Here is a 22,961-nt window from a genome sequence, read left to right as displayed (position 1 = left end):
TGATATTGAAGTGAATGGGGTTGGGGGGGGGGGGGGGGTAGGAAGAGGAAAAAAAATGACTGGAGGTGAGCAGTGATCCTGAATTTTAGGAATTTCACCAGAAGGGGCTGGTGGTTAACCGTGTGAGCCCTGCAGAGACTGAGGGGGGACAAAGAATGGAAAGCACATCGGCTGCAAGACCAGAAAGGAGGCGGTAGAGGATGGAGACACCACTGACCTGTCTGCGATAGTGAAATGATAGGCCCATAGACTCAGGTTATGCACGGGAAATTCCAATGATGTTGAAGGCCTTGGGTGTGTACCCTGGTTTAGAATAGGTACACCGTATCCCTGCGTGTCGTAAGAGGCGACGAAAAGGGTTGGCGTCAGGAAGGGCATCCGGCCATAAAAACATTGCCTCAAAAAGAGAACCATGACAATTACAACTACATATGGGCAGGGTACAGTCCGAAGTACCCCGTGGGGGACCCCACTCCCTCTCGTCAAAACTCAAGGTGGGGAACCCGATCGAAGCAAAGGTGGAAATCACTCCATTTATGACGACGAAACGTCTGATGCCCGACGTGGAGATCGGTTTCTGAGGTTTGGGACATGGAATGTAGGGACAATGACAGGGAGATCAGGAGAAGTGGTGGAAGTATTGGTCAGAAGAAGAGTGGACATATGTTGTGTGCAAGAGACGAGATGGAAGGGAAGTGGTGTGAGAATGGTGAAGGGTAGGCAGGGACAGAAATACAAGTTTGTGTGGTAAGGGTGCCCGGAGGGCGTGAATGGTGTTGGTGTCCTGTTTTCTGAGGAGATTGTAGACAGTGTGGTGAGTGTGACTAGAGTGAGTGAACTGAGTGATAGGTTTATGATGGTGAAAATGATGATTGGAAAGCTCTTGGTGAACGTCATCTCAGGATATGCTCCGCAGGTTGGTCGGAGTGATGAAGAGAAGGACGAGTTCTGGTGTGCAATGGAGAAGCTGATGGAAAACGTGAAAGATGAGGAAGTTGTTGTGGTAGGAGGAGACCTAAATGGACATGTGGGAAGGAGTATGGACGGTTTTGAGGGAGTTCATGGGGGTTACGGATATGGTGTGAGAAATGGAGAAGGTGAAAGGATTTTGGAGTTTGCTGATGGAGCTGATTTGTTGATTTGTAATACTCAGTTCCAGAAAGAGGATAATAAGCTTGTTACATACACGTCAGGTGGGTCGACGACAACCGTTGACTACCTGCTGGTGCGTAGGCGAGATAGGGGGCACCTCCGGGACACAAAGGTGATCCCGGGGGAGGAGGCTGTTTCACAGCACCACTTGGTTGTCTGCGACATAAGGGTGAAAGGTGCGAGGAGAGCTCGGCGGGTGAAGTACTAACAGAAAATGAAGGTGTGGAGGTTGAAAGAGGTGACAGTGAGGGAGGCATTAAAAGAGAGGCTGAGTATGGTAGAGGATGATGTGGTTGAGCTTGAAAGTGGTTGGATGTCAATGAAAGATAGTCTGTTGGGAGCCGTTGGTGAGGTATGTGGATGGACAAAAGGACCACCGAGGCAATCGGAAACATGTTGGTGGGATGATGAAGTTGGAAAGAAGATTGACGAGAAGAGGAAGAAGTTCAAGGAGTGGCAGAAGGCGAAGGGTATGGGGGCAGAAAAGGCAGAGCATGAAAGTTATAAGGCAGCCAAGAAGGCTGCAAAGAAAGAGGTGGCAAAGGCACAGGAGGCATGTAGGAAAATTTTCGGAGAACGCTTGGATTTGGAAGAGGGTCAGAGAGCGGTATTCAGGATTGCAAAGCAGATAGCGAAAGAGAGGTGTGATGTGATGGGGGTGAGTTGCTTGAAGGATGAAGTGGGACAAATCGTTGTGGACCCAGATGGAATTAAAGGAAGATGGAAGAGATGTATGGAAATACTGTTGAATGCAGAGAATGAATGGGATGGCAACATAGAGAGTAACCCAGTTTTAGGGCCAGCAGAGAAGATAACCGAGAAGGAAGTTGAGGAAGCGATAAAAGCAATGAAGAGTAGAAAAGCGGGAGGGCCGACGGGAGTTGTGGGAGATATGTTGAAGGAAGCAGGAAGTTGGGGTGTGAAGAGAATGACAGATCTGTAATCTGGTGGTGAAAGAAGGCCGCATTCCAGTGGATTGGGAACTGAGTACCCTCGTCCCTCTATACAAGGGGAAAGGTGACCCTCTGGACTGTGGCTCGTATCGAGCGATAAAGTTATTGGAGCATGGAATGAAGGTATTGGAAAGGGTGTTGGAGAGGAGGATAAGGAAGAAAGTGAAGATTGATGAAATGCAGTTTGGATTTATGCCAGGAAGAGGAACGACAGACATGCTTTTTATTGTGAGGCAGTTGCAGGAGAAGTATATGGAGAAGATAGTCTAGGGCGATTAGTAATTTCGTGTTTTTTGTTTGTTAAAATTGATTTAGCAATGGATTCTGCTTCAGAATATTATAGAGATGTAAAAAAATAGGGTTCCATTTTTTCTTTTACGTCTAATAGGTAGTAATTCGAAGAAATCCAAGATGGCCGCCATAAAATTTGGAAAATACACTTTTGTGCATATCTTTGTATCTAGATATCATATAAACATGAATAATATGTCCTTTTATATGTTTTCAGACCCAAGGAAGCCATATCTGCCATTGTTTTTACAGAAAAATGCAAGGAAATTAAAATAGTGGGCAATATACCAGCCAAAATGGAGACGGCCGTCGTGAAATCGGATCGTATAATTTCCCAATTAGAATCGATTCAATAAACAATCTTCACTGATAACATTTATTTTGAATACACACACACGCACACGCACACACACACACACACACACACACGCACACACATACACACACACCTAAACATAAACGATGAATGAACATAAACGATCACATAAACGAATGCCTCATTCATCCTCATCCATATCTATCACACGCGGTTCATTGATGTTTGCTTTGTTGTTACAACTGTAACCCACACACCCACAAACTTCAGTACAAGGAATATTGTTATTGCGACAGCTACATCTTCCCATACACCCTTTCTTGCACCCACAGTTCACGAGATTCATTATTGCTTCTGGGGCTGGAGGATTCAGGCATCGACTTGGGGCATAAACCCCATCATCCGAAAGTAACTGCCAACCATACTCGACAGGTGATGGAAGGGACGGATGGCTTTCTGCTGCCTTTCTCCATATCATTGCGATATAATGTGCTCGCTGAACGTGTAACTTTAGCGAACCAGTGGTAGGTGGAAGACTCTCTCCCTCAGCAGCACGGTTGGAGAATAAGAACCAGCGAAGCTCGTTTACTTTCGTGTGAACTTTAGACTTGTACAGCAGACAGACGAAGCGTTCCAGCTGGGAACACACTTCTGGTGACGGATCAGTTTGTCCCAAAGACTCCAGAGCCTCCCATATCTTGTTGTCACATGTCATGAAGACCTTAAAGCACCAGTCCTTGCTCCTGCCAGCGAACCTTCCAGACATGTCACTTCCCGTGAATGCGTGGAATCCAAGTATTGCAGACGCACGTTTCTCTCCTAGCATGCCATGAATAGGTTGGACTGCAATGCTCCTCCTCAACTTTCCCTTCCCAGTGAGAAACCTCGTAGCAGGTGGTAGATCGTGAAATCTCTGAATCAGTAGGAGGAAGATATCGGTATCTGGCGAATCAATGATAACTTCTGCATCTTTGTCGACTGTGAGAGTATGCAGAATTAAGAGTGTATCGGCCTCTTCTTGGCTGTGCGTGAGTAGACTGTCTGGAACTTCAGTGTTGCCCGTGGTCTTAGTTCCTGATGTCACCATGAACTTCTTCAACTTGTTTGGATGAGCCTTGCTGTAAGATAGACACTTCACAGCCAAGTACTCTGTAAGCTCTGCCTTGGTCTTCACATTGGAAAGGAAATCTTTGAGTGAAATCTTCTGGATCAATGTACTATCCCTGACGTGATAGTATTGTCGCGTAACCGTGGTTAACACCACAGTTACGGATGACCGATTTGCGAGACTTTAACTCCCGAGGCGAACACTCAATGGCGGACTCAAGTTCAACACCAACGCGCGGAATAGCGGGACGCAGCGAAGGCTGCGCAACCTTATCTATTAAAATCAAACACCCAGGAAAACTGCGTTCAGATATTATGTACAAAAAGTAATATAAGGGTTTATTAGGAAAAGTAAAGCCAGTGAAAAAGCCCGCCGGTAAATCTAATAACTCTAATAAACCTAAATCGGGACGTCCCCACACGACTGACAGCAAACACAAACGAGGGAGATTAATCACGAAAATAACACGTCCCGTCGTTCAAAATATACGCGGAGATCGGGCTTATCTGTCTTTGTCGTCTTGTATTGTTGGTGTCCAGCACCGCTCCTTCCGGCCCGATCGCACACCACGAGGCCCCTCGCTCCAAGCACCACGCGTCCGACGCAGGCCAGCGGCTCCACTTGACCAGGGACAGGAAGGACTCCTTTCAACTCCACTCGACTCGACGCGGGAGTGCTGGCAGCCAAGTGCCAACGAACTGCTCAGTGCCAACTGGGTGTGCTCTCGTGTGTCTCCTGCGACTCCCCACAACCCGAACTGCACTCGAACTGCGACTGGAATGGCGCGTCCTCTCCAACTCTCCACCACCGCTCAACTCTCTGGTGCCTGCCTGCGTCTGCCAGTGCCTGCCACGAACTCAACTCAACTCAACTCAACTCGTCAAATGGCGTCCGACCGTCGCCTATATTGGTGGCCGATGACGTCACATTGCGCACTCCTCAGCCAATCAAAGCCTCCCGCGACTCCTGACATCTCCCCCGTTACGCGACCCTGCGGTCCTGGCATAACACGTGCCGGCCAGGTTTGTAGGCCTTTGGAGGTGTACACGGTGGCGGCCAATCATGGCGGTGTTTTTGACCTGGTTTCCTGTCAATTTAATACGAAGTCCTTGTCAGGGAAAGGGGATTATTTAATGTTGCGCTAAGGACCTAACTAATGTTTATGTGGTTTGCAGTGCCATAAAGGACAAAGGTTTGATTACTAGGTGATACTCACAGGGGCGTTACCTTTAATCCCTCACTATTTAACACTCGAATCTCCAGGTAGATCCACACTCATACATCTTACCCCGACAAACGCCTAAACATCAAGAACTTATTACATGTAGAGTCCCTGTCACGACAGCCGAATACCTACCTATTCAGTTCTACCTAGCTCTAGATATTGCTCTACCAAATTCATAACACAGCCCCCCCCCTGGAACCGTAGCTCCTGCAAGGTTCACCGCAGGGCTACCATTCCAGCCTTAACACTTACTGTCACACACTTAATTAACCTATGAAATAAATCAGGAAGGGCTGTGGGAAGTGAGTCGGACTACCTACCTACACTTCCTTAACATGCTGAACCCCTTAACCATCATGCAAGTATGTACATCTTCTTCGTTGTTCCTGTGGAGGGAGGAAACAACAACACACAACACTAACTTAACCACAAAACTTAACCATCTTTCCAAAACTCAAAACTCTAACCTTTGTACATACCCCGGTCTACAGACCGCGTCCCCCGGTGGATGCCACAAGACTCAACCTTACCTGCGGGGCCATCCCCAATGCATCCCCCCTAAATTTCCACGGGCCCTGTCCAGATGTTACAGGTGAGTGACACGGCTCGGTGGATTTCGCCCACATTCATGCAACACAGACCCCTTAACCACTCATTCTCATTCCATAGGTCATCAAGGCATTGCAAAAATCAACGAAGCACTTATTCCCAATACACCCCCTGCAGGACCATGGCATTGATGTCATTCACGTGTGTGTGCACTCCTCAACTAGGCAGCGGGGAGGTACCGCACAAAAAGATGGTGGGGGCGCATCAGGCTGTGGTGCCCGCAGTCCCAAAAACAAGTCAACCGACTTACAAGTTCATTGCCCCCCCCCCCTTCACCTCTTGGCCCCATGACAGCCCAACAGCCCCTTTCCGCCGTTACCTCGCCGGTGAGGGTCTCCACACACACCAGGCTCCTTTGCCTCCTGCTTTCGCGCAGCAACACGGGTCACCGGGGGACTTCCTCACCCCGCGGCGCCCAACCAGACCCTCCACCGACGAGCTCCAATTTCCAGTTACCACCGGCTGCCAGGGGTAATTGCCGCAGAGGGGGGCCCGCAGGCATCGCTCCTCAGAGCTTGCTCTGTACCTGCGGACACACACACCTTTCCCACCCACAAGACCCCAAAACACACTTCCTCCCCCGCTGCCATTCAATTCTCCACACAACTCAGCACAATTCAGTACAATTCATAGATGGTGTAAAAGGTGTTACAAGGCTTGCCATGGCCTGCCAATGTGAAATCCCATTCACAGTTCGAATCATTGAATCCTTACACATTTCCATTAGCACATTTCCAAAAAGCACAATTTATCGCCCCTCATTATCTCCAATAATCATCACTCACTCTCCAGGTTCCACTCTCACGACCACATCAAAACACCTAACCACAATACAAAAACATACGCCACCCACAAGACACTGTGGCTCCCATTCCATCCCCTCACCGGCCATGTCATCACTCTCACCCGCCTCCCAACTCCAAATTACATGTCCCCAATTTCCCAAAGCAAATCCTGAAGCCTGGGACAGTACTCCTCAAAACACTCACCTCAAGTGCAGGTAGTTGCAGGTTGGTCAGGTTCAAAGTGCAATCCACCCATACAATTCCCAAAATTTCACATTGGGCCTACCAAATCCTTCCAGATTTCTCTTTTGTCCCCACTACACTGGCAGGTATGTGGATCCGCATCCAACGGTGATCATCACTACACAACTACCTGTGGCCACGACAGCTCTGCACCTCTACCGTGCAAGGGTCACCGGGACAAGGTGAGCAGTCAAAACGCCAACATGGCCCATGAGTGTCCATAAGGGTGCGACCCACCATCCATCCTTTGGCCCCCCTGCGAGGAACACAGCTGCAGCAGCCCCAGCTGGCCAATGTGGTGAGCACTTGCTGCCACAACACACACTACCGCACACACAACCTCGGCCCTGGGGGGCACGGTCGCAGTGCGTGGCATCCCTACAGCCACGTCCCCTGCACCTCCCCATCATCCCCCAGTCCGACTACAGAACTGCAGCCCCCCAGTGCTCACCCACACTTGACCACACCAAGGTCCAGTCAACAGCCATGCTCCACCAGGAGACCCACCCAGAAGACATGGTCCACACACCTCGGACACGCACAGCACCACGTTGACCCTCAGGCTACACAACTACATCCCCATCATCCCGCGTCCCAAATATCAGCACAGTTGCCCCCGCAACCAGTTGAAAGCTGTGTCTTGCTACCCTATTAATTTCATCACAGCCTCCAACACTTTGGTCTACACACCTGGATCAATAATGGCGTCACTGTACAGTGTCCACCATGGCATTTCAAAATCCACCCTTAAATTTGCATCTAACCCACAGATTACCCATGCCAACCATTTGTCACATTTTACTAACCTCACCAAAGAAGGATGCTTTGCCATACACATGCCAGCCGAGCATGGCCCATATGCTCGGCGCGTTACACATCTCCCGATTCACATCCCCATGGCTCTCTTCCCAACCCGAGAGTCCATAAATCACAACGGAGCATCTGTGGAAGGTCACTCACACCATCACGTTCCACAGATGCCCCAATGGTTGTCCGGCAGGCTATCTCCATCCCTGTCCATTCGGTTTGACCCGCGTCCATCGACCAACACGGCATGGCAGGTCATCACATGCCAGTTGTCCCAAAGTCCCTGGAGGAGAATGCCAGGCCGCATGCCCGGGTGGTCACCACATCAGTCCCAAGTTGGCCATCCACAGTGCCACCACCAAAGCGCGACCCACAACACCTCCCCCTAGTGGTCCTCAATAAATGCCAACCCAGGCTTGAGAAACCACCTCGGACCCCTCTGGAGGTCTTAACCCCCACCAGGGTCCGGTGACCCTGCCGGCCCGAGCCACCAGCTCGGACGGCGCCCCGACGGACAAGGGACGCCACACTCCACCAGACCCCCCGTGGGACCCAGGTCGTACCTCGACACCCAAGGCTGGACCCCACGTCCAAATCTCGCCATCACAGCCCCCCAGCTGGCTGGCATACCCAAATTTTGAAAGGGGCAACTTTGGCCCGAGGCCATCACCCATGACCTCGCCATGTCCAGATCCCGCAGCCCGGGGACCAATCCCCACCATGGCTGCTCCAAATCAATTTCCCATTGTAATTTTATTTTAAATTTTCTTTTACAAATTTTCATTCCCACTGCCAAACCGCAGCTGCAGGGAACAACCTCTACCACCGGTTGTTCTGCCCCTCCCTGCAGTTGATCCAAATTCCCTACAGGGACCAAATCTCCAGAAGCTCTATCTCCCGATCCTCCAAGATCCAAATCCAGCCCGGAGCCAACACACTCCCCCAACTGGGTATTCCGTTTCGGAGCCTCTGGTGTCCAAATGTGGCTCGTGGTGAGGGTCTCCTGGGTCACTTTAATCTGGTCCTGAAGATGTTTAACCGACCTACTCACCTCTTCCTTCAGGCTCTCTTGAACCCGACCAACCTCCTGCTTGATGGTATTGTCCCAGATCTCCAGTCGCTCCTGCATAAAATCACTCACCCTTTCATTATCCATTAGTGGCCCCCACAGGCCTTTCTCAATTAACCCTTGCTCCTGCTCTTTTATGCGGGTTTCCAACCCCCTCACCTCCTCGGCCAATTTGCCCCCTTGTCGGTTGAGCAGTCCCCATTCCTCACTCTGCTGTAGCATTCTGGCATCCACCCGGCCCCGATAGCCTTCCAGGTCTCCATTTGCTTTATCAATTCGAGCATTTGTGGCACCAATCTGACCCTCCAACTTTTCCCCCATTTGGACAGCCTGCGTCACGCCCTCCTCTATTTTTGACATTAATTCTTCCCGTTTCAATTCAATTTCCACCCCTATGGCTTTTTCCATCTCCCCCATTTGAGTTTCTACTTTACCCTCAAATTTCCCCAGTCTGTCCGTAATTTGGTTTTGCACTCTCCCTTCTATGCCATCAATTCGTTCCCCCAGCTGCTGTGCCATTTCCCCAATTTTTTCTTCCAATTGTTCATTCCTTTCCTTTATTTCATTCCTCCATTCCTTCCCCTGGGACTCCATTTTATTTTCCATCCCTTCAATTTTATTTTCCAACCCACTTTTCATTTCTCCCATTTGTTCCTCCAATCGATCACTCATTCCCTTCATTCCTTCCCTACATTCCTTCCCCTGGGACTCACTCTGAGCCCTCATGTCTTTTATTAAATTTACTATGGTCTGGAGATCTATCGGGGCCGTCCCAACGGCGGGGAAAGTTCCAACGCTATCCTCCTTATCCCCCATTTCCGGCTCACTCCCGACGCTGACGGAGGCCTCGCTGCGCACCTCCATTTCGTCGACCTCCGACATCCGCCTTTCGGAAGGTTGTTTCCCGCGCGCGTATTTATTTTAATACCAAAAACACAATTTAAATTTGACGAAGACGCGATATCGCGCTCCGTATGCCCAATTGATTATTAAATTTCTCCGCCTCGCCTATACAAATTTTGCGTTCGAACGTCGGACGCAATGTACGCCCGACCGTGTCGATGTCTCGCCGCGGACAAAAAAATTTGTCCGACGGGTTCAAATCCTACACTCCTGACACCACTTGTCGCGTAACCGTGGTTAACACCACAGTTACGGATGACCGATTTGCGAGACTTTAACTCCCGAGGCGAACACTCAATGGCGGACTCAAGTTCAACACCAACGCGCGGAATAGCGGGACGCAGCGAAGGCTGCGCAACCTTATCTATTAAAATCAAACACCCAGGAAAACTGCGTTCAGATATTATGTACAAAAAGTAATATAAGGGTTTATTAGGAAAAGTAAAGCCAGTGAAAAAGCCCGCCGGTAAATCTAATAACTCTAATAAACCTAAATCGGGACGTCCCCACACGACTGACAGCAAACACAAACGAGGGAGATTAATCACGAAAATAACACGTCCCGTCGTTCAAAATATACGCGGAGATCGGGCTTATCTGTCTTTGTCGTCTTGTATTGTTGGTGTCCAGCACCGCTCCTTCCGGCCCGATCGCACACCACGAGGCCCCTCGCTCCAAGCACCACGCGTCCGACGCAGGCCAGCGGCTCCACTTGACCAGGGACAGGAAGGACTCCTTTCAACTCCACTCGACTCGACGCGGGAGTGCTGGCAGCCAAGTGCCAACGAACTGCTCAGTGCCAACTGGGTGTGCTCTCGTGTGTCTCCTGCGACTCCCCACAACCCGAACTGCACTCGAACTGCGACTGGAATGGCGCGTCCTCTCCAACTCTCCACCACCGCTCAACTCTCTGGTGCCTGCCTGCGTCTGCCAGTGCCTGCCACGAACTCAACTCAACTCAACTCAACTCGTCAAATGGCGTCCGACCGTCGCCTATATTGGTGGCCGATGACGTCACATTGCGCACTCCTCAGCCAATCAAAGCCTCCCGCGACTCCTGACATCTCCCCCGTTACGCGACCCTGCGGTCCTGGCATAACACGTGCCGGCCAGGTTTGTAGGCCTTTGGAGGTGTACACGGTGGCGGCCAATCATGGCGGTGTTTTTGACCTGGTTTCCTGTCAATTTAATACGAAGTCCTTGTCAGGGAAAGGGGATTATTTAATGTTGCGCTAAGGACCTAACTAATGTTTATGTGGTTTGCAGTGCCATAAAGGACAAAGGTTTGATTACTAGGTGATACTCACAGGGGCGTTACCTTTAATCCCTCACTATTTAACACTCGAATCTCCAGGTAGATCCACACTCATACATCTTACCCCGACAAACGCCTAAACATCAAGAACTTATTACATGTAGAGTCCCTGTCACGACAGCCGAATACCTACCTATTCAGTTCTACCTAGCTCTAGATATTGCTCTACCAAATTCATAACAGTATGTTGATTTCCCCTTTGTCCTCTTTAGGCGCATTTTGTCTTTCAGTGAGTTATCGATGTATCGGTCGAATACCAACCTCACGTCATCATAATGCACGGCAATATTTTCGAGGCGTTCAATGAACGATTGAGCAAAGTCACTGCATGTAATCATTTGTTCTGTTTTGGAGATCCCGTTAACAAGAGCCATGCCATCAATGATTATCATTCTATGGCGAGAAGTAGTCTCGTTTTCATTGATCACTCCTGATCTTGTGGTTGTGTCTGGGTTTTGGCTGATCTGAGAGGGTTCCTGCAAATTTTGGCTTGAGATTTCATAGTCAGTTGATGGGTCATTAGTTTCTTCCCCAGCGTGTGCTGCTGCATCATTCAAAGCGGCAATTCCCGCGTCTTGATGCTCATTGATTTCTGTCGAAATAGGTTCTCCTGGTGGATCATGTACATCCTGCTCTTCAGGCTCAGCCAGATGCTCAAGTTGACGAAGGATTTTTGCCTTGTCGTATGCCAACAAGAGGGATCCATCAGATGCAAATAAAGAACGTGGAACGATGCCAAATTCATAGGTGCCAATACATTCTTTCAGGTCGAGCTCTGGTCGGCTCCGTGAGATAACGATGAACCTCTGCAACAATCCTCGCTCTTCTTTGACTTTGATCAGCTTGTCGCCCGATCTCACTTCTGTTGTGGCATTCGAACTCTTGAATGTTCGAAGTTTTCTTTTCGTCATTTTGTCCCACACAGAAAGTTTTCCCTCAGCTAAACGATCTGTGGCAAATTGCTGGAACATCTGTTGTCCGATCTCGTCGCGCTCTAAGATGTCGCTGGACACTTTTTCATTCATGACTTCTTTGGTGAGCAGGTTGTAGACCTCGTCTACTTCCTCTTCCATAAATGGATCGCCATGTTCACGGAACACCCTAGAAAGCTTGGAGGCATGGCTCATCACCCGGGAAAGCTTCCCCCCCGTGATTTCGTGGTGTTGTTTTCTGCTCTGGTTTTCACCAAGACCATATCCCTCCGCAAACTCGTGCAGTGACTTTGACAGCTCAGGTGCAATGAGGAAGAACTTGTCAAGCGCCTTCTCATTTTGAGTTATCCCTACGATTCCTCCAATCACCTTCAGTGTACGGTTTTCTTGCTCAATGCCATGGTCTGGGGCTATTGATGTGAAGCCTGCCAATCCTTTTGTCACACAGAAGTTCCCTTTCATGAATTCCCTCCACAGTTCTGGGTGCTGCTTTTCAGTCTCCTGCATTGTTGAAATGTAGAGAGGGAGCAACCGAGCATAGTTTAGATGATCGTGAGCGAAGAAGTACTTCGTGAGAGACTCGATGCTCTCCATATGCAGCAGCAGATCACGTTGTCTTGTACTTCTAATGAACAGAAGGATAGTCTCAAACTGTTTCATGTAGTTCAGGATGAAGCGCTGTATCTTGTTTGTGCTGACCTCAAATTGTTCCAGTTTTTTGGTCATATCTCTGGACTCCATCATGGCCAATGTTTTTTTGAGAATGTCGCATAGATTCTTCTCTGGCTCCATGCTCCCGCTGATGTCTCTCTGATATGCCTCTCCCAGACGAACAGATGACTCGTTCAGATAGGCCCTTTCTTCAGGTTCCATTGCCAGGAATCTCTGGAAGTACAGGTTGTACAAAGCGATCAGTGTTACCATGTGTGCCTCCAGAGCTCGATACAAGTGCCTCCCATTTAGTATTTGGCTCACTGTGGTTGGCGAGAAAAGTCCAGCCTCGACCCATGCCTGATCAATTCCACTCCCTTCCACGTATTTTCCTAATGCAGCTAAGGCCCAAAACACAACATGTAGCTCACCAGGTCGGAAGAGGAATTGCTTCCTGATGTCCTCGCGTTCCACCCACAGCTTCATCGCCAGGTCGTATAGCTGCAAATCGAGAGTCATGACTGTGATTGCCTCACTCCCCATAACACGAGTTGTGATGTTGTGAGCTCTCATCAGACCCGTGTACAGTGTATCATAGTCTGTAGGAGGCGACCTTATCAACGGAGGAACGAGAGCAACATTGGTCTTCTCACTGGACGAAGATAGCAAGGAATTGAAGGCTCCCCACGTCCCCGGAGCTGTGAGTTTGACGTCAACTTCTCCTTCTTCCTCGAAGTTCAGGCATCCAATCATCCAGGTCATATCGGTTTTCTTGTTCTTGTCTGTCTCGGGTTTTGATGTGAGCAGCTTGCAGTCGCTCTTTCTCTTCTCGGGTGCTGGCTTCTTGCAGGTCAACGTTTTACAGCCAACTGCATCATGTATCGTTTGAGCTTTTGATGACCGGTCAAGTTCAATTGGTGGTATCATGGGTGATTTCTCCGGTTCTCCGGTGATACAGGCTGGTAGATCGCAATTGCTGTACCATGAAGGGTATTCATCCCGCAAGGAGTTGACTCTAGAAAATCGATGTTGTCCATGGCAAACCAGACGAACGTGTCCTGAACCAACCATGGTGGTAGACAGATGCCTCCGGTGGACTCCATTTGCTTCAGTACGGAGTTGGCAATGCTGGTCTCAATCTCCATGACCTTTTTGTAGGAGATGGCGAGGTCCAGATGTGCAAGTTTCTCTACAAGCGCCTTGGATCGTGTGTTTTTGTGTAGGTCGAGAGCTAAGCCCACACTCAATGGAGTTTCAAATCGTTGTTTGAATGATCCATCCTCGCTTCTTGGTTCGTACGATACCTGTCGGTCAGATTTATAAGCACCGACAAAGTGCTGCGCCAACAATGATGCACTCACACCAATGGAGTCCTCCCTGTTGCTATTTCCTACTTTCCTTGTTCCCATGACTGCATGCTTGCAGAAGATGTTGAGCATCGGGGGTGGCTTGTAATCAGCAAAGGTTCCATTAAATTTCCATGCTGGGGAAGATGCGATGTCTTTCCTCAATATTTTCGCAGCTCGCAAAAGTACTTTAAAATCGTCTTTGATGCTGTCTGCTGTAATTGTGCTTGATATCATGTGGTCTTTGAGCTTTGTGGAAAGAATCTGCTCTGGCTTTGTTTTGTTTGAGGGCCGGCTGAAATGAACATCGGCAATGTTGTCTAGGATCAATTGTTTCAGGTATGGCTTATAACTATGGTTGTCTGAGACCGGAAAGTCGTGCTCCTTAAGTAAATTGACATAGGTTACATGAATTTCATTCATATTCAGCACAGCATTTTCAGTAGTATCATTCAACGCAGTTTCAACAATTTCAATGAGTTCAAGGTCTGATAACACCTGACCAAAGTTAACATTGGTTGTTTCTGTTTGTTTTTCCGTCTTAACTATAGCACGTTTGGCCTTAACTACACATGGTAAATGATATTTCATGTCCTCAGCCATTGCTTGCAATGGGTCAGGCGAACTTATGACACTGTTCAGTCTCACTTTCAGATTGTCATTACTTGTTTCTTGGCCAATGTTTCTGATCTGGAGTCCCATGTTCTTTGTTGACACATTGTGTAGTTCACTTCCTCTGTCTTCCCTGGCATATGACACATCTGAGCGCGTCAAATGTCTGTTCTCGGAACACCTTCTGGATGTTGACGTGCTTTCCCCTAGATCACTAGAACTTGGTCGTCCTCTCTTTTTCAGTCGGATTTCTGCGGCACTGCCTGATGTTGTTCCTTTCTCAAACCTAGCCTTTGCTCGATCAATGTGCATCTTATTGGTAACATCTTTGTAACAAGCTTTATGGTAGCGGAGACCTTTGCGAGCAATTCTTCAGCAGAGGAATATTGCAAACGTCTATTCAATGATGCAAACTTTGTTTCACCATACGTGTACTGTTCCTCAGCACCTGCCATCAGTTTCTCGACAGAGGAGAGTTTTGGTTTCGTTACAAAGGTTGTATAGTCTGTTTGCCCTATGGCCATTTTGGCATACAAAACAAAGTCCGAAATCTACTGACTTCTCATCTTCCTGGGTGGTGAGTCACTCATCTTGAAGGTAGGTGTAATTTTCTAGACACTCTTGAACTGTCGTCGGTCCTGCAAAGATAGATACTACTATTCAGATTCACATTTCGTCAACACAGTCAAAACCAGACCTTAACTAGATGGTGGAAACTTAATTAACCGATTTCATGCCGGCCGACCCCACTTTGGCTGGTATATGTCCACTATTTATTTTCTTGCATTTTTCTGTAAAAACAATGCAGAAATGCTTCCTTGGGTCTGAAAACATATAAAAGGACATATTATTCATGTTTATATGATATCTAGATACAAAGATATGCACAAAAGTGTATTTTCCAAATTTTATGGCGGCCATCTTGGATTCTTCGAATTACTACCTATTAGACGTAAAAGAAAAAATGGACCCTATTTTTTTTACATCTCTATAATATTCTGAAGCAGAATCCATTGCTAAATCAATTTTAACAAACAAAAAACACAAACAATATGTTATGACATATGGGCCTGCACTAAGAGGAAGAAGTTGTTTCTTGGGTTTGTTGATCTGGAGAAAGCATTCAATAGGGTTCCACGTGAAGTAGTGACATGGGCATTGAGGAAGTTAGGAGTGGAGGAATGGTTGATCAGAGTAGTGATGGCAATGTATAAAAGAGCGTGCACAGCTGTAGGGACGAAGGACGGGAACAGTGGTGAGTTGAGGTGAAGGTGGGAGTGCATCAGGGGTCGATACTAAGTCCATTACTATTTGTAGCTGTGATGGAGGTGCTGGCTTGGAACGTCAAGGAGGGTTTACCGTGGGGAGTTGTTGTATGCAGATGATCTGGTGTTGATTGCAGAAAGTATGGATGGACTGAAGGAGAAGATGAACAAGTGGAAGGAATGTATGGAGTCAAAAGGTCTGAAGGTGAATATCGGAAAAACGAAGGTGATGGCAAGTGGTAAAGCATGTGGTGAGGTGGAAAGAACTGGAAGTGGCCGTGTGCTGTGTGCAGGAAGGGTGTCGGAGTGAATTCCATTCAATGTACAATGTGCGCTGAGTGGGTTCATCAAAAAATGTAGTGGTTTGAGAGGGTCATTAACCAGTGTGGCAGTTACATTCAAGTGTAAGGTGTGCACAGAGGGAGCTGCAGATGGAGGAAACGTTGAGTTGAATCTTGGAGACGGCGTGAAGCTGGATGGTGTGAAAACATTTTGTTACCTCGGAGACATGCTGAATGAGAACGTGGATCAGACTCGGCAACGGTTGCTCGAGTGAGATGTGCATGGAAGAAGTTTCGGGAACGGAGTGGCGTGCTGACGAGGAGGGGAGTGTCGTTGAAGCTGAAGGGAAAGGTGTATGCTGCATGTGTGAGAAGTGATATGATTTATGGGCAGCGAGACATGGGTAATGAACGTAGAGCAGCAACGTAGGCTGGAAAGGGTGGAAATGCGAATGGTTCGGTGGATGTGCGGAGTATCGTTTGAGAGAGAGGAAGCCAAATGATGAATTGCGAAAGATGATGGGAATAGAGCCTGTGATGGATGCTGTGAAGAGAAACAGGTTGAGATGGTTTGGTCATGTGTTGAGGAAGGATGAAAGTGACTGGTTGAGAAGAGTGATGGACATGAATGTAGAAGGAAGTAGAGGACGGTGAAGACCGAGAAAGACTTGGCTAAAGATGGTCGAAGAAGAAATGCGGGCAAGGGGGTTAACAAGGGGAGATGCAGAAATAGGGCAAAATGGAGAAGATTGTCATGGGGACCACAAGGCTAACCGCCGCTCTTGCAGGGAAAAATGGCCTTAAAATGCCTGTTGTTGTTGTTGTTGAAGGCCTTGGTTCCACAAAGTCAAGCTGAGCAACATGTGAGGCAGGGGAGCCAACCCGGGGAGGGGAGAGGCATTACTCAATCAGGCTGCGGATGCAGGCTTTGTCGGTGGATTAGTGTTCAGGTGTGCAAAGGTAGGACTTTGTACGATGCTGGATGCCCAGAGTGCCTTCGGAGGCCAACGTTGAAATGTGATTTGCCCAAGAAAGATCATGCCTGATAGTGAGACCCAGGAGTTTGAATGACTGAACTTCCTTAAGAGGATTGTTACGAAAATAGACAGGTGTTTGTGGATTTGCCAGATGGTTCTTTCAGAGTTGTTAGTAAGAGTTCTTTCGGAGGTGAGATTTGTCATGATTGAAAGACATATTCTAAGTGTTTGGACAACTTGTGATTTTTTTTTTCCAAGGTCTGAAGAGAGGAAGAGGCTGTAGCCTGCCTGTCTGGAGATGAGGGATGTCACGGCAGAGGGTGGAGTCATCAGCAAATAAATAAAGAATATTTTCCAGAGAGTCAGAGATTGCTGATTAAGATTAGGAAGTCTTAATTTGCTTCATCTGTGTTTATACATCTGTCGTCGAAAGCTTGGGGGCTGACTGTGACCTCTATGGTAGTGGTGTTTTTTGTTTTTGTTTTTTTAATCTGCAACTGAGCTAAAAGTTTCATTTTAGACTTTAATGTTTTTTTTTGCGGTGACAATTTTGAAATCTATAACTGTGTAATTGTCGTAATGGATGCCAAAACAGGGTGGACGCATGGCAGGTGCTGCTGTATGTCACGACCTTTGCGGCAAGTATTTGTGTGGTACAGGGCGTTATGGCTCTGGTACTGGCCTGAGCGATTAGGGTGCCGGCATGGGATCCCAGGATCTTGAGTTCGAATCCCGATCGATCGTTGAATCGACGCCAGGGACGATAGACTTAGCCTGTCATCCTTCGAGGTCGGCAAATTGAGTACCAACTTGCTGGGATGAATGTATCGGTGTGTGCCCTCGTTTTTAGAATAGGTACACCATATCCCTGCGTGTTGTAAGAGGCGACTAAAGGGTTGGCGTCAGGGAAGGGCATCTGACCATTAAAAAAAAAAAATTGCCTCACAAAGGGAACCATGATGATTGCCATGGGGCCTGCAAGGCTAACCCCCGCTCTAGCAAGAGAAATGGCCTCAAAAAGGGATTTTTTTTTTTCACGCCCTGTAGAAGATCACAATATTCCATTATCTCGCGAAATTGTGAATAAACAGTTTCGTCGATATTTAATTTTTACTTTTTTTTTTTTTTTTTTTTTTTTTTTTACTGAATGTACAATGCATCACAAAGAAGATAATTAATTTGGTATAATTTATTAGCAGAATTAAAATACTCACAATCACTTGAGTAGAAAGTCCATGGAATTTTCCGCGTGACGTATCTGGCGAGATTGTGAAGTGGACGTTGTTTCGACATACGTTGGGGCATAACTTTGTTGGAGAGCAATAATATCTGAGGGACGACCCAGCCTGACTGCTGATGACCAAGAGACAGTGAGTGCGACAAGCTGACAGAGAATATCATTGGCCCTGACTGCTGGCGACGGACAATGGTCACACACATTTAAAATACAGTATTGTCTTTAGAGAAGTGTTTATTTCATAATTCAGCAACATCTAGAGCTGCGTTCCGCAACCTTTTTAGCCCAGGACCCAATAAAAAAACCCAGGCAATCCAGCCGCGACCCATCGAACTCCGCCCCTCCCCACCCCCCGCCCACAAACCGTCACTGAAATATCGATTGCTTATGGCGTTAATATCTTGGTAAGGTTTCGGTTCATCATCTTTGTACAGTACTACAATTCGTAATTGAACAATAAAGCAAAGTGACGACAATCATACCAAACACTGTCCTTATTTTGTATGGATTTCCGAGAGAGAGAGAGAGAGAGAGAGAGAGAGAGAGAGAGAGAAGAGAGAGAAGAGAGAGAGGAGAGAGAGAGAGAGAGAGAGATGAGAGAGAGGAGAGAGAGAGAGAGAGAGAGAGAGAGAGAGAGAGAGAGAGAGGAGAGAGAGAGAGAGAGAGAGAGAGAGAGAGAGAGAGAGAGAGAGAGAGAGAGAGAGAGAGAGAGAAAAAGAAAGAAAGAAAGAAAGAAAGAAAGAGAGAAACAGAAACAGAGAAAGAATGCCCCCGCCCCCCTTGAGAATGAGCAGCGACTTCGATCACAGACTCCGCCCACTTGATATTATTGTCAGCCAATCAGGTGTAAACTCCCTGCCTTGTTAGCAGCTTCGGAAGAGATGAATCTGCCCCTCGATGAATCCGGATGAAGATGAAGATGAATCTCACAACATTCATTGGCGGTGTATCTTTGTGAAATAGAATAAAACTTTAATTATTAAAGTGACACGCCAAGATAAGGTGTTTGAACTTTATTTTAATCTTCATCGTGAATAGATGATGAACTTAAAATGTAACATGAACTGATAAACAAAACAAGAATAACTTTTACTGAAAAAACCCGATATGCATCTGAACTTATATCCAGGTTCAATGTTCCCGTTATCATGAACAACATTAAATAAACAACTTTCACCGATTAAACCCAAAGTGAAACTTACAAGCCTAATTCAAATGTTCCGTTAGCAACATTGTAGATGTGGATTATCCACATCAGTGCGATGGTTGACTTTGCATATTGGCTACGAGATCATCGATTCGGCTTTGAAGCGGCGACAATGCGATTCTCAGGTTGGTGCACAGGGCCACTGTCTCCAGTTTGTTTCGATACTTGGACTTCAGATATGTCACCGTTGAGAAACCTGCCTCACACATACACGTCGTCGTGAATGACATCAGGAACTTTACCGCGAGAAGTGCAATCTCTGGGTACTCATGAGACACTGTCAGCCAAAACTTTACTAAAGTGTCCTTCCTGAACAGTGTCTCAAGTGTACGTCGGACACGATGTCGATCAAGTCCTCTTTCAATCTGTTGGACAAGTTGCAGCACTGCTGAACGTCGACTGAATGAGGGTCTCGGATCCACTTCGTCCTCCACGCGTGGATCAACAGGAAAGTGTTCGTCAAATTGTTTGTGCAGGTTCACCAGATGTTCGACGATGACATCCTTAATGTCCACACGTTCTCAACACTCTTGCTGAGCAGATCATCCAGGTTTTCGAACATGTCAAATTCATCATTGGTCTGTACTCGGTTCTCTTCCATAGATACAGCTTTGACTTGAACGCCGCTATCTTGTCATACATTACGAACACGGATTTCGCCTGCTTGTTCGTTTTGCCCTGGAACGATATGTTCAGATTGTTCAACAAGTTGAAGATGTCGGCCATGTATGCCAATGTTGTGATGAATTTGTTGTTTTTGTAGTAGAATGCCAGGTCTGACCTAGCCACCTCCAAGAATGCGAGGACCTGGTCGCGAAGTTCATACAATCTTGCCAAAGCATCTCCTCTGGAGAGCCAGCGAACAGCTCCAAAATACCAGCACCATGGTGTGTTCTGCATCTTGCTCCTTACACAGCTCTGTGAACAACCTCGAATTTAGGGCGCTCTTCCTAAGATGGTTGATTGTTTTCACTGCAATGTCCATTGCTTCGGCAAGTCCAGGTGACATCTCTTTCGCCGCTAATGCCTCGCGGTGGAGGAAGCAGTGGGTCCAGCTTGCCTCTGGTGCCACATCTTGGATGAGCTTAATGACACCGCTGCGCCCGACCTGTCATCGATGCCGCACCATGGGTACAAACGCCAACACAGTCTTCCCACCTGAGGCTATGCAATGCGATGTGTTTGTTGACGACTTCGAATATTTCTGCGGCCATGGTCTTGGTCTCCAGCTCGTCACATGCCAGAAGATCCTCCATAAAATCATCGCCATGCCGATAACGAACAAATTGTGCTTATCGTTATTCAAGGTGAACCCATAGTTCAGGAACCACAGGCTGATACTTTCTAGCCATGGCGAGTACCTTACGCTCACAGCTCAATCTTTCGAATGAAAAGCAATGGACATTCGCGTGTCGGAAACTAAACGTATGATCTGACTGACCGGATGCACGCGTGGTACATCGCTGTACATCGGTACAGCGCGGTAGAAGAGTCCACACTATAAAGTTTGTGTTGGCGTTCATTTGATCTCTGTTCTGTTCAGTCGGGAGAAGTAAATCGTCGATAAAGTTTTTTTTTTCCCGCGATTTCTGAAACGATCGTGCGACCATTGAAAATCCTTCGCAACCCAAACATTGGGTCGCGACCCATAGGTTGCGGAACGTCAATCTAGAGGACATAGCTAGACAATATTAAATTAACATATATTTAACTGTTATTTGCACAACATTGTTGAAGTCACATTTTACATAATGTGGAATTTCCATGGGAAGCTGCTGGTTTGGATATTGTTCCTCATGGGATGGGCCTGCCTGCTCCTCTCTTGATGGGAAGGTGGACAGTGGTTACCAAAGAAAGCATTGTAGTATGACCATCGACAATGCATTTTCACCCGGTAGGGAAAGGATTAATATTTTATATGAATGGGTTTTGTTCTCATGGCCAACGTGCATGAGCATTCGTTCGACCGTGTACTTTGGTCTTAGTGCTGAAATACACGAGCATCTATATTATAATAGCCGTAGATGATTCTGTCTGTCTGTCTATCTGTTGGGTGTCTGTCCGGGGTGTGGCTTACTCGGTTTGCAGAGTAGCTCCACCCATAGCTCCACCATTCTGGGAGTGGCTATAAAACAAATATCCACCATTTATTAACTCGCATAGCTTTGAGTCCTGTTTTGTAGGCCCGTGGTGTCTTGCTCTCCCCCAGTTTTATTTCAAATCAAATTCGATAAATCATTTCATTTTTCACAGTCGCTAACATAGTTTTAGACTCGGTTGAAAAAAAACGGGAAGAAAATCCGATGAAAGTTGCCGTTTATAGAACGAAATGAATTCTCAAAGGCCTGTAACTTCAAGGCCATTGAGTCTCTCTCACGCCTTTATCTCCAATCTAACTCACCATATGATTTCATTTTTATCGATGGTTTTAACTTTAGACTCGGTGTCAGCAATAATTGAGAACAATCCACACACGCGGGAAAATGCAGAGATATATTTTTTTAAATCGCGTCATGGTGTATCATACACCGCCCAACATGACACCCGCCGGCAATGTGTCGATATATATTAAAAATTCGCTTTTGCTTTTCCGTTATGATATATTACTATTTCGTTTGATGATAGTCGTCACAAAAAACGTCAACAATGATGCCGACATATTTCTTTTTATATATATTTTCTTCGTTTTATTTCATCAACATATTAGCCGGAAGTAAAATATGTTTCAGGAAATTACCGAGAGATATTTCTTCGTTTTTTTTATTAGTTATGTGCGCATACACTTTAAATAGGTTTATTTGAAATCTTTAATTTTCCACAAACATTCCACACACAACGCGGGAAAATGCAGAGATATATTTTTTAAAATCGCGTCATGGTGTAATCATACACCGCCCAACATGACACCGACGGCAATGTGTCGATATCTATTTTAAAATTCGATATATCATTTCATTTTTCACAGTCGCTAACATAGTTTTAGACTCGGTTGAAAAAAAACGAGAAGAAAATCCGATGAAAGTTGCCGTTTATAGAACGAAATGAATTCTCAAATGCCTGTAACTCAAGGCCATTGAGTCCCTCTCTCACGCCTTTATCTCCAATCTAACTCACCATATGATTTCATTTTTATCGATGGTTTTAGAGTCGGTGTCAGCAATAATTGAGAACATTCCACACACGCAGGAAAATGCAGATATATTTTTAAAATCGCGTCATGGTGTATCATACACCGCCTAACCTGACACCGACAGCAACGTGTCGATACATATTAAAAATTCGATATATCATTTCATTTTTCACAGTCGCTAACATAGTTTTCGACTCGCGTTGAAAAAAAACGGGAAGGAAATCCAATGAAAGTTGCCGTTTATTAGAACGAAATGAATTCTCAAACGCCTGTAACTTCAACTTCAAGGCCATTGAGTCTCTCTCACGCCTTTATCTCCAATCTAACTCACCATATGATTTCATTTTTATCGATGGTTTTAGAGTCGGTGTCAGCAATAATTGAGAACAATTCCACACACGCGGGAAAAAATGCAGAGATATATTTTTAAAAATCGCGTCATGGTGTATCATACATCGCCCAACATGACACCGACGGCAACGTGTCGATATATATTAAAAATTCGCTTTTGCTTTTCCGTTAAGATATATTACTTTTTCGTTTGATG

The 22,961-nt window shown here is 46.7% G+C and overlaps 1 protein-coding gene across 2 annotated transcripts in view; it reads left to right on the top strand.

Annotated features, from left to right (window-relative positions):
• Window positions 1–22,961, top strand: part of YEATS4 (YEATS domain containing 4) — a 45,747-nt gene that overhangs the window by 3,383 nt on the left and 19,403 nt on the right. The window lies entirely within an intron of this gene.

This window comes from Myxine glutinosa, chromosome 5 (assembly GCF_964187855.1).
Source record: "Myxine glutinosa chromosome 5, kmMyxGlut1.1, whole genome shotgun sequence".
In the NCBI taxonomy this organism is placed as follows: Eukaryota; Metazoa; Chordata; class Myxini; order Myxiniformes; family Myxinidae; genus Myxine; species Myxine glutinosa.
The sequence above is the reverse complement of the archived record's forward strand: the minus strand, read 5'-3'. Positions and strand labels throughout refer to the sequence as shown.